Raw genomic sequence first — 10,997 nt, forward strand, 5'->3', positions numbered from 1 at the left:
TTTCACCATTTTGGCCAGGCTTGTCTCGAACTCCTGACCTCAGGTGATCTGCCCGCCTCAGCCTCCCAAAGTGCTGGGATTACTATGTAAGCCACCACGCCTGGCCTCAATTTTTTAAAAAGAGAAAAAGCAGCAGCCCAGCCGCTTGCCTCCTACAGTCTCCCCTCTGCCCTTCATTCTCAGGGTGTCTAGGAGCCATTCTCAGGCTCCCTGAGTGTGTGTCAGGGATGGAGGGGCACAGCCCCACCAGCCATGCCACACAGGAGCACTTCCTAAAGTCTCTGCTGGGAGGGGCTGGTGGAAGGCTTGCCTGGGGACACTGGGACTCACTCTTTCACCTGAGGGGATAGTTATCTCCTAAAGCCTGGTCCTCACTGGCCAAATAGCCTCAGGTTGGGGTGGGAGAAGGGGGTGGGGGCAAAGTGATGCTGTGGTGGGGTGGGGGGAGCATGAGCTTTGTGATCAGAAAGAACAAGTTCACATCCTGGCTCCCCGCTGCTGAGCTGTGACTTTGGGCAAGTTATCTAGATCTCTCTGTAGCCGTTTCTTATCTGGCAAATGGGTATACTAATTCCACCCTTGGCAGGGTTAAATGGCATAATTTACCCAAAAAGCTCTGGGCATCTAGTAGATAACACAGGCTGACTTCCTAAGACCTGTTATTATCATGAGACCAAACATAATGGCAGAATCCTAACCAGGCTGTCTTAGTGATTGAGGACTGATGGTGACGAGATGTTCCCAGCTCTCCTGCTTTTTTCAGTCTGCCCAAAAGCCTTCCTCCCCTCATCCTCATCACCCATCCCTACCTTGGCCTACCATAGCCTCCCCACCCCCACCCCCTCCCCCAGCCTTTTGCTGTGCACATCAGCAGGTGCGGTAATGTGGGAAATCATATTTCCTTTCTTTTTTTCCGAGACAAGGACTCACTCTGTGGCCCAGACTACAGTGCAATGGCACAAACACGGCTCACTGCAGCCTCAACCTCCCGGGCTCAAGCAATCCTCCCACCTCGGCCTCCTGAGTGGCTGGGACCACAGACGTGCACCACCGCACCTGCTTAACTTTTTATTATTTGTAGAGATGGTGTCTTCTTCCTATGTTGCCCAGGCTGATCCCCAACTCCTGGGCTCAGGAGATGCTCCCCTCTCAAAGTGCTGGGATTACAGGCATGAGCCACCACACCTGGCCAGAAATCATATTTTCTGAATCCCAAATCAGAGTACATGGCATAACCAAAATATTTATGCTTTTACTTTATTTTATTTTTTTTCTCCAAAATTTAAGAAAATCTGAAATGAAAATCTGAAATGTAGTTTGGTCAAAGGTTGGACTTTTGGGGGCATTTTGATGGCTAGTGGTGACATTTCTCACCGCTAGAGAGGGCCACGGGTGCTCTAGAAGGTGAGGCATGGGTTAAACCACTTTGAATCGCACAGGGAGAAAGCTCATTTATTCACACTCCCTGTTCCATTCTCCTTCACTCCTTCTGAGTATCCTCAAAGAAAGTCTGGTTGGTCCTAATACGACTTCAGCGCCTCTCCAACACTTGCTAAGATCCTTTTCTAATAAAGAGAGGAAGTCACACATTCAGAGCCTTTGCAGGGCCATAGTGTCTGGTTAGAATGAAACCTCATTGTTGAAAATGAGTAAATCTAAAGTCTCCTTTTCAGTTGACGTTATTAAGAACAATGCAAATCAGTGTAAAGAAAAGTGTTCAGAAAATAGCAGAACAGGTTTGCATGCAGCTATAGAGTGGAGGTAGCATGGAAATGCCTGGAGTCTGGAAAACACTGGAACACGGGACAACAGAGATGAGGGCTTGCAGTCAGGGTGCCCTGTAAGTGCCTGACCGTACAGTCTGTGTGGTCAGGGCATCTTGGTTGGCCGGAGACCCTGTGGGTGAGCGAGGCTAGAGCTGGCAGAACCCCAGAGTTGCACCCGGAAGCCACCCAGCTATGAGCTGAGATTACCCCCGGCGTCTGCTCTGCCTTAAGGTACCAGATAGGCGATCTGGGGTGGCCCATCCAGCCTTAAGAGTAGGTTGTATGACAGAGGAGGCCAGCACTAGGCCCCTGTGACTCAGATACTCACGTTGGAGGGAGAGTTGGAGGATGAAGCGTAACTGTCTTCCAGTTGTCCAGAAAGGCTGGGCAAGGTCCTGGGTCACCTCTCTGTTCTAGGCCCATCAGAGGCTTTCTTCAGGGTCTAAGAGAAGAGGGGGAGGGCTCCAGAGTGGTGGGGTCAAGTTCAGACACCCCTGAGCACTGCTCTAGAGGCAGGCAGGTCAGGCCCAAAAGGTGCGTGGGCCTCAGAGAGCCACTTGCTCCCCTCCAGTTCCCCTCCACTGAAGTCACAGAGGAGGGGACTGGGATACCAGGGTTCCAGCTTCAGCTTTCTCCTGACTGGCTGTGTGTCCCCGGACAAGGCACTCACCCCCTCTGGGTCTCAGTGTCCCTCCAGGTTGAAACTGCCAAACGAAGAGTTCTTTGGGTCCTGTACGCATTGATTGGATGCTCTGCTTCCCCGTGATCCCTGAGGCTAACACCCTTTGTGTTCCTGTGCCCTTTCAGGGCAGACCAGGACACTGTGCCAGAGCTGGCTGCAGACCTCTGGCTAGAGCTACCCCAGCCTTCAGCAGAGGCTTGTCCTCCTAGGTGAAGGGTTGTCCATGCCCAGCCTCGTGAGGCCCGCGTGGTTTTGGGCAGTGCCCAGTGGCACTATTGGCAGGCTCCAGGCACTAAAGGAAGAGACCAAGACCCTGAAAGGTGGGGGAGGAAGACAGAGAAGGAAGAGGTGCCTGCAGAGGGGGTGCTGGTGGCTGCCCCTCACAAACGTGCCAAAGGTTGCCAACTTGAGTTTCAGCCTTGGTTGCAGAACACAAAGCCCCCTCTCTGGGGGCCTTGACCCCTCAGAGCCCCCACCCCTGGGCTGGCTGAGCTGCCCAGAGGGAACTAGCCTCAGAAGGGCCTGGTTGTTGGCTGCGAAGTGGCTGGGAGGGAAGTTTTAATGATACACAACACAAGACACAGGGGGGAAAAGAGAGAGGGGGGTGGTGGAGGAGAGAAGGGAGGTTGGGGGGAGAAAGAAAGACCTCCTGCCAGGCCTGTTGCCAGGAGACGGCCAGGCAGCCAGAATCAGCCCTGCTCTTTTCACAGTTGGCTTTAAGCACCGAGAGAAAGCCCGGGCCATAAAGGGGGACATGTGTTGCTGGGTGTGTAAGGCTAGCCTCTGCAGTTAGGGGAGCCCCTGCCCCCGCCCCTGCCGCTGCACCGAGAGCCCCTTGCGCCCCGAGCCCTGCCTCCACGCCTGGGGGTTATGGATGAACGATCGAGCTGCCGAGCAATGGAAAAGGCAGGGGTGGCCCTGGCCTTCCAATGTCGCAGCCACTTTGGGGGTGAAACTCACCAGTTGGGGCCCCCAGGAAGCTGGCAGGGGCTGGCAGGGCAGGGAGGTCTGGGATTCCAACATGGCATGTCCACTGAAAAGTATTCCTATTGGCTCTGGGTGGTCCATCCAGGTTGAGGGGGTGCCGTGTCTGGACTTCTAGGAATCCTCAACAGGGCACTCAGAAGGGAGCTGACAAGTCCCAGAAACCTGCATTCTGGCTCCTGGTTCTTGTCATGGATGCCATGATGGGAACAGGCCCCTTCAGGCTGCGCCTTGGCACTTGGGGACTGTCCCTGCAGCGCAGTGACCGCTGTGTCCCTGAAGAGTCCACCACACGGCCAGGAAAGAGCAAAAAGAGGGGGAGGGTTGTTGACAAAACAAGGGCTCATGGCCCTGGCTGCCAATCCAGAGTGATGTCAGCTGAGGAGTGACATGGTGCTCTCAGCACAGAGGACGTCAGCAAACCGGGAAACAGCGTGTGCGTGGAAGCTGGGCCTGAGCCCTGACGCTTCAGCTGAGCTCCCCGGGTGATGATGAGTTCTAACGTCCCACTGAAAGCAAGCTGCAATTTCTGTTGCTTGTATCAATTGCATGAAAGGAAGGGCAGTTTCTTTTGATCCTCTGGCATGCCAAGGCCTGAATGCCAGTCCTGGGAGCCTTACCAGCCCTCTAAGAAGAATCAGAAGGCGAGTGTTAGGGAGGAAGGGACAGCCAATCCACCCCAACTCCCCATCTGGTCACCTCACTGCCTGACTTCTCTCTGAGCTTTCCGAGGCACTGCTGGAGGCCGACCTGAGCTCAAACTCAAACCCCAGTCTCCTGCTCAGTGTGGTGGGCAGCCCTGCTTCCCCAGCTCATGGAGTGAGTGAGGGTGTGTGTGAGTCAGTTGTAACAAAATCAAGAAATCACTGTATCTTCCAAGAAAGCTTTGACTCCGTGCATGTGTGCACTGAGCTGTTTCCCACGTGAGTGAGCGTCCTGGAAAACAGACCTGCCCTGGGAAGAAGTGAGCCAGCCTGCCTGCTAGAAACTGCTGGGGGCTCCTGATCGGGAGGCTTGCTTTTCCTCCAACTTCCTTCACCTCTTTTTCTGGCTGGAGTGTGTGGTTCTGCTAGTTCTGGAGTCTTTCCTGTCCCCATTCTGGACCATGTCCCACCCCAGGTATCAAGAATGGCTCATACCTGTAATCCCAGCATCTTGGGAGGCTGAGACAGGAGGATCACTTGAGGCCAAGAGTTTGAAACCAACCTGGGCAACATAGTGAGACCCTGTCTCTGCAAAAAATTTAAAACTAAGTCAGGTGTGGTGGCATGTGTCCGCAGTCTCAGCTACTCAGGAGGCTGAGGGGAGAGGATTGCTTGAGCCCAGGGATTTGAGGCTGCAGTGAGCTAGGATGGCACCACTACACTCCAGCCTGGTCGATGGAGTGAGACCCTGTTTCAAAAAATAAAAAAAGAAAATGACTTACTTCCAATAGGGCTGAATCTCCATGAGGTGGTAACCAAAACGACAGATTTGCCGACTCTCAGGGGGAAGTGATGTCCTGGGCAGTGGCTGGAAAAGCAGGTGGTGCCTGGGTCTGACCGCAGGAGGGAGGCCTTCTGGGTTCTGCCTCTGGGAGAGGGCAGGCTGCTGGGGAGGGCGTGCATTCGGAGATGGAGAGTTAGGCCACCAGGGAGCCCACTAGGGCACCTGGCAAGTTCTGCTAGGCCTGCCAAGGCATGGCTGGGCTTTACAACAGGGGGTACTGAGCTCCTTGAGTGGAAAGCTCCTCTCGCCGGCTTGCCCCTGGTTTCATGCCAAGAACGGTCAACTCTAGCAAGCAAATATACCTCCTGAGCTGTAAGTAGGGGCTCAGCCCTGTCCCTGAGGCTGGGCACAGGCTTGGTCCTTCTCGCCTGCCTCCTCCCCTTCCCTGTCCTCTGTCACACCCCTCCCCCATGCAGACGAGCCAGTTTTAACCTGGAAGGTTCCCTCTGCCCTCTCACAACTCAGCACCCCTGTTATTCCTTCAGAACCCCTGGCCAGCTCCTCTGGGTTTCCCCAACCCTAATATACTCTTAGAGTCTGTGGCTTCTGTTTCTCTAGCTTGTTCAGGGAAGCGTCTCTGGAGGCCCACCTTACCCCCAGAAGCATTCCAAAACATGGCCATTGAGCTCACCTGTCGGTGTTCCTCCCCCAGGCAGCATCCAACTCCCTAGATTGGCCCTCAGTCTCCCTTCTTCTTCTTCTTCTTTTTTTTGGAGACAGGATCTCACTCTGTTGTCCAGGCTGCAGTGCAGTAGTGCGATCAGCGCTCACTGTAGCCTCCATCTCCTGGGGTCAAGTGATCCTACCACCTCAGCCTCCTGAGTAGCTGGCACTATAGGAACACACCACCACACCTGACTATTTTTTTTTATTTTTAATAGACAGATGAGGTCTTGCCGTGTTGTCCTTTATTATTATTATTATTTTTTGAGACAGAGTCTCACTCTGTTGCCCAGGCTTGAGTGCAGTGGCACAATCTCGGCTCACTGCAAGCTCCTCCTCCCGGGTTCACGCCATTCTCCTGCCTCAGCCTCCCGAGTAGCTGGGACTACAGGCGCCCGCCACCACGCCCAGCTAATATTTTATATTTTTGTTAGAGACAGGGTTTCACTGTGTTAGCCAGGATGGTATTGATCTCCTGACCTCGTGATCCACCCGCCTTGGCCTCCCAAAGTGCTGGGATTACAGGTGTGAGCCACCATGCCCAGCCCAGTCTCCCTTATTCTTAATGAGGGGACCATGAGTTAATCTCTTAGGTCCACCCTCACCTCCTCCAGGAAGCCTCCCTGACTTATACCCCTCCTCCTTTGTGCCTTCTAGCTTCTCATCAGTGTAGTCATTCCTGACCTAGAGTGGCCCTCAGCAGTTGCCAAGATTTGTCCCCAAAGCTCAGGGCTGGTGGTCAGGTGGGTTAGGGATGAGTTGTCAGGAGTTGGGAGAATACGTCTCCTAATGCAACGAGGAACAGATCCGGCTGGGTTGGAGGGAAGGGAGGAGGGCCTGGGCCCCCTCAGCCCACTTCACTCCCCACCTCTGCACCCCTGCCTAGCCTCTTGACCAGGAAGTTGAGCTACCTTCACTAAAGAAGAGTGGAGACAGGAGACGGGGCCCTTCTCTCTGGGACAGGACTCTCCCTGTGGGGCTCCTCAGAGGTGAGGTCCTGCCTCTGGGCCCCTGGGAGTCCCTGCACCTTAAAGGTATTGTGCCCATACATTCTGGATGGGGCCTGCGAGGATGGTCGGGGTCATAGTGCCACCTGCTGGGGCTCTCAGGAAAAGCAGCTGGAGAGACGCTGACATACGGGGGGCGGGGTGTGTGTGTGTGTGTGTGTGTGTGTGTGTGTGTGTGTGTGTCTCGGTTGTGGTGGTGGTGGGGCAATTAATAACACCTCACCACAGATCTTAAAATTTGCCTGATATTGAACCCTTACCCGCTTTCCAAGGAAGCAGCCAAAAGAGCGCAGAGGAAGTGATACTGGAATTCAACTGGGGCTCCCAGGGAAAGCCAGGGCCGCAGGGACATGATTGCATTCCTTGGAACTGCTGTTTTTTGAACTTCATTCATGAAGCCTGGTTTCTAGGGATGCTTTCTCTTTTCATGGACCCAGAAGGAAAGTGGAGATTGTTCTTCGTGCTTCTATGTGAAATGGGGTTTCAAGGGCAAAAAACAAGTAAGCACTTTGAATATCTTTGTGTTTTATTACACCGATAAGAGGAAGAAAAGCATGTTACATTGTAAATGTCGATGATTAGAAACAGTCCAAGGTGATCATTGTAATGTCAATTTCTGAAGCAGTTGGGAGAAATAAGTAGGATAATGAAATGAATCAGCACAGTGCCTCTCACTTGCTAAATACTCCTCATGTTGGGAAATTCATTGATAAAATGAAACCCACTGTGGAGGAAGTGATTGGCCTTCCTGGCAAGCCAGGCTGGAGGTGAGCAGGGTTGGCCAGGGTCATGGGGTGATGTCTTGGTTGGAAGCCACCAGGTGACCTGTGTCCTGTTGACACACAAGTATGCTGCTCAGTAACTCCCTGGAATTATTTTTAAAAAGCTAGATGTGCGAATAAAGAATTTGGGGGATTACAATTTTGGTTTGTAAATGAACCCTTTGCTTTAGGAAGAACTCAGCACAGGACCCTTGCAAGTATTTTTTTTCTTTTTCTTTCTTTTTTTTTTTGAGACAGAGTCTCGCTCTGTCGCCCAGGCTGTAGTGCAGTGGCGCGATCTCGGCTCACTGCAACCTCCACCTCCCAGGTTCAAGCAATTCTCCTGCCTCAGCCTCCCAAGTAGCTGGGACTACAGGTGCCCGCCACCACGCTAGGCTAATTTTTGTATTTTTAGTAGAGATGGGGTTTCAGCATGTTGGCCAGGCTGGTCTTGATCTCTTGACCTCGTGATCTGCCCGCCTCGGCCTCCCAAAGTGCTGGAATTACAGGCGTGAGCCACCGTGCCTGGCTGAACCTTGCAAATATTTCACATGACATTTGTTTTGCCCCCTTCATCCCTTTACTTATGTAACCAAACTCCACCTGCAGTGACAAGGCTGGCCTGATAACCTACTCATGGAGCCAAATGCAGATGCTTCTTAGGCAGAATTTGGAGTATAAATGGGAGAATATTTGGGGGGCTGGAGGGTGGGACTGATGTTGGGGAATCAGCAAGCACCAGGCCACCATCTTGATGTATGACATTTGTTTCCCCATCGAATCCTCACTAGAACCCCATGCAAGAGCTGCCGCTGCCACCCTCGTTTTACAAATAAGGGACTTGTGGCCCAGGGAGGCTGTGTGACCTGTCTGAGGTCATAGTCTTGATAAACGCTAGAGGTGGGATGTGAAAGCAGAGAGTCTGGGGTGACTCCAAAGGGCTGAGGCTGGGAACACAGGAAGGTGGTGATGCCCCTGCTGGGAATGTGCCTGGGGGAAGGTTTGGAGGGATGGCTCATGGTCAGTGGGATTTAGTTTCCCACTCACCAGGCAGAGGACTGACCTGGTATATGCCTTCAGGGCTGATATGCACAATTGTGCATGTTGTGCACTGCAAAAGGTTACCCCACACATGAGGACACTGCACATCATGGCCATATTTGCAGTGACTGTTTTCTGACAGTTGGAAATAAAGTGCCTGCAGGAGGAGGGACCTCTTTCTAAATCACTCAGAGGGGCTTCATGGGTGGGTGGCGTTTTCCACGTGTACATCACCATCTTTCTCCACCCAAGGGAGTGAGCAGGTACTGGGGCAACTTTAGGCCATTGCTCCAACCCCTGTGTTGAGGGGGTGGAGGAACCTTTTGCATTTTCTGCCCCCTCTTCACTTCTCCCAGAAGTCATGGGAGGGGCAACAGACAGCAAAAGTCTTCTCTGTGTCACTGGCCCTACTGTTTTCTCTCTGAGACATCTGGCTGAAGATTCAGGCTCTTGCCATCCCTGTAGAAGAAACAGGATCACACAATTGGTGGTAAGGTGGGGAGGGAAGGAAGGAGAAGTGAGGAACAGCTGAGTGGGTCAGTGGATCAGAAGAGATAGAACAGGGCCTGCCTTAAAAAAAAAAAAAAATCACAGGCCAGGTGTGGTGGCTTATGCTTGTAATTCCAACTCTTTGGAAGGCCAAGGCAGGAGGATCCCCTGAACCCACGAGTTCAAGACCAGCCTGGGCAACATACGGAGACCCCATTTCTACAAAAAATGAAAAAATTAGCTGGGCATGGTGGTACTCGCTTGTAATCCCAGCTTCTCAGGAGGCTAAGGCAGGAGGATCGCTTGAGCCTGGGAGGTCAAGGCTGCAGTGAGCCATGGTGGTGCCACTGCACTCCATCCTGGGTGACAGAGCAAGACCCTGTCTCAAAATAAATTAATTAATTTTAAAAATTAAAATAAAATTTAAAAAGTACATATACACACACATCCACATATATATAAAATGTCATAGATAATTTGGGTTGTTTTAACAAGCATATATCAGCCTTCAAGCAGATGCCGTCCATAAAAATCCGGGTTTACAAAAACAGATAATTTGGCATAGAGGCCTGTGCACAGAGAGGGGATTAATCACCATATAAAATGGTTTCCAGTGGGTTGTTTTCTTTTCTAAAGAATTTTGTTTTGTTTTTTGAGAAGGAGTCTCGCTCTGTCGCCCAGGCTGGAGTGAAGTGGAGTGATCTTGGCTCACTGCAACCTCTTCCTCCCGGGTTCAAGCCATTCTCCTGCCTCAGCCTCCCGAGTAGCTGGGATTACAGGCGCCCGCCTCCATGCCCAGCTAATTTTTGTATTTTTAGTAGAGACAGGCTTTCACCATGTTGGCCAGGCTGGTCTTGAACTCCTGACCTCAGGAGTTCTGCCCGCCTCAGCCTCCCAAAGTACTGGAATTACAGGCATGAGCCACCGCACCTGGTCTCTAAAGAATTTTAAGTGAATTTCCAAGAGTTTCAAAGATGATTGTTATGTTTATGGAATGCCTATTCTATTAGCTCTGAACTCATGCTAATATGTTTGTGGCCATGCGACCCAGCATACACTCTGTCCTTGTGGCCACTGCCAATGGGACCAGCTGTGGGTAGCTGACCCTTGGCACCCTTAGCCCCTGGCGGGCCCAGGCAGCACTGGTGTGGTGTCCACTTTTTTCTCAGACACTTGCATCAGGATGTCTGGTAGATGCCACCGGGCCCCAAAGCTGTATGGCTGTGGCACAACGCAGGCGTCAAGGCAGCCATGACTGCCATGCACAGGCTGTAAATTCTTTATGTGTATATATATATATATGCATTTTTTATTATACTTTAAGTTCTAGGGTACATGTGCACAACGTGCAGGTTTGTTACATAGGTATACATGTGCCGTGTTGATGTGCTGCACCCATCAACTCATCATTTACACTAGGCATTTCTCCCAATGCTCTCCCTCCCCCATTCCCCCCTGCCAAGAGGCCCCGGTGTATGATGTTCCCTGCCCTGTGTCCATGTGTTCTGATTGTTCAGTTCCCACCTATGAGAACATGCAGTGTTTGGTTTTCTATCCTTGTGATAATTTGCTGAGAATGATGGTTTCCAGCTTCATCTATGTCCCTGCAAAGGACATGAACTCATCCTTTTTTATGGCTGCATAGTATTCCATGGTGTATATGTGCCACATTTTCTTTCTTTCTTATTTTTTCTTTTTCTTTTTTTTTTTGACGGAGTCTCACTCTGTCTCCCAGGCTGGAGTGCAGTGGCGTGATCTCGGCTCACTGCAAGCTCCGCTTCCCGGGTTCATGCCATTCTCCTGCCTCAGCCTCCTGAGTAGCTGGGACTACAGGTGCCCGCCACCATGCCCGGCTAATTTTTTGTATTTTTAGTAGAGACAGGGTTTCACCGTGTTAGCCAGGATGGTCTCGATCTCCTTTGACCTCATGATCCGCCCGCCTCAGCCTCCCAAAGTGCCAGGATTACAGGCATGAGCCACCACGCCCGGCCCATTTTCTTGATCCAGTCTATCATTGATGGACACCTGGGTTGGTTCCAAGTCTTTGCTATTGTGAATAGTGCCACAATAAACGTATGTGTGCATGTGTCTTTATAGTAGCATGATTTATAATCCT

At 51.8% G+C, this 10,997-nt stretch overlaps 1 long non-coding RNA gene across 2 annotated transcripts; it reads right to left on the reverse strand.

The window, feature by feature from the left end:
• Window positions 1–1,251: 1,251 nt before the first annotated feature.
• Window positions 1,252–4,086, reverse strand: LOC103892833 (uncharacterized). 2 transcript variants are annotated; one of them, XR_657019.4, is made up of 3 exons: window positions 3,409–4,086; window positions 2,095–2,208; window positions 1,252–1,565 (listed from the first exon to the last, which is right to left on the reverse strand). It is a non-coding gene; the product is annotated as an uncharacterized LOC103892833 (long non-coding RNA). The 2 variants fall into 2 exon arrangements; XR_008515638.2 differs by lacking the exon at window positions 3,409–4,086 and adding an exon at window positions 2,437–3,073.
• Window positions 4,087–10,997: the final 6,911 nt, after the last annotated feature.

Source organism: Pongo abelii, chromosome 19 (genome assembly GCF_028885655.2).
Source record: "Pongo abelii isolate AG06213 chromosome 19, NHGRI_mPonAbe1-v2.0_pri, whole genome shotgun sequence".
NCBI classification, from domain to species: Eukaryota; Metazoa; Chordata; class Mammalia; order Primates; family Hominidae; genus Pongo; species Pongo abelii.